Source organism: Centrocercus urophasianus, unplaced genomic scaffold (assembly GCF_019232065.1).
Source record: "Centrocercus urophasianus isolate 14NV4802_14NV808 unplaced genomic scaffold, USGS_Curo_1.0 seq_13, whole genome shotgun sequence".
Lineage (NCBI taxonomy): Eukaryota > Metazoa > Chordata > Aves > Galliformes > Phasianidae > Centrocercus > Centrocercus urophasianus.
In genome coordinates this window covers 28,005,045-28,005,959 of record NW_024884475.1, presented here as the reverse complement: position 1 = coordinate 28,005,959, position 915 = coordinate 28,005,045, and the positions used below count along the sequence as shown (strand labels likewise).

Below are 915 nucleotides of genomic sequence, written 5' to 3'. Positions count from 1 at the left end.
TAAAAAACTATATGCACGATAATGACTCAAAGCCAGACATAATTATTTAGCAAGAACAAATAATCGTTATTACCAGATTGTTTTGACTTAACCCAGCAGGTAGCTTAGCACCACACAGTTATTCACTCACTCCTCCCCTTCCAAGTGGGACAGGGGACAGAACCGGAAAAAAAGAAAGTATAACTCATGGGTTAAGATAAAACTATTTACTACAATAGAGAAAACAAAAAGGATAATAGTTAGGACAACAAAGGCCAGGGAGAGTGTGAATACAGTCCCCCACTACCACAAATTACACAGCAAGTTTCCTTCATTTGGGAGAAAATTTCAGTGATCAGCACACCTGGAGTGCAGAAGATGAACTTCCTGCTGTGAAAACCACCTGCCTAATGATGCCGTCTCCCCTGCCAGGCAATTTTTTTTTTTTTTTTAACTATATATAAATATATAAATATATAACATGTGATGCATAAGCTGTTGCTCATCATTCACTGACCAATACCCATATAGCCCCCCCAAGCAGTGAAGGAGAGAGAGAGATGAACTGCTACACCTTCAGAAAACTCTCCTTCCTCATGATGTTATGTGGTATGGAATATTCCTCTGGCTAGTTGTGTTCAGTTGGTCAGTCTGCTGTCCTGATTCTGTCCCCTGCTCCTTTGGTCCCCCACCAGCTCTTTGCTGATTGGAGCTGAGAAATTGGAGTGCCTTGGCTCTGTACAGCACTGCTCAATAGCAACTAAAAACTTTGGTATGTTATCAACGTTGTTTTTCTCCTAAAACCAAAACATAGCACCATACCAGACACAATGAAGAACAAATAATTCAATTCCAGCTGAAACTAAGACACAAACGTAATTTATTTTTTTTTCACAAACTACAAACATTTCAACACTTCTAGTACATTTATCTTAC

The 915-nt window shown here is 39.1% G+C and overlaps 1 non-coding gene across 1 annotated transcript; it reads right to left on the bottom strand.

Annotated features, from left to right (window-relative positions):
* Positions 1–254: 254 nt before the first annotated feature.
* On the bottom strand, positions 255–419 carry LOC122157331. The gene has a single exon (XR_006167863.1). It is a non-coding gene; the product is annotated as a U1 spliceosomal RNA (small nuclear RNA).
* Positions 420–915: the final 496 nt, after the last annotated feature.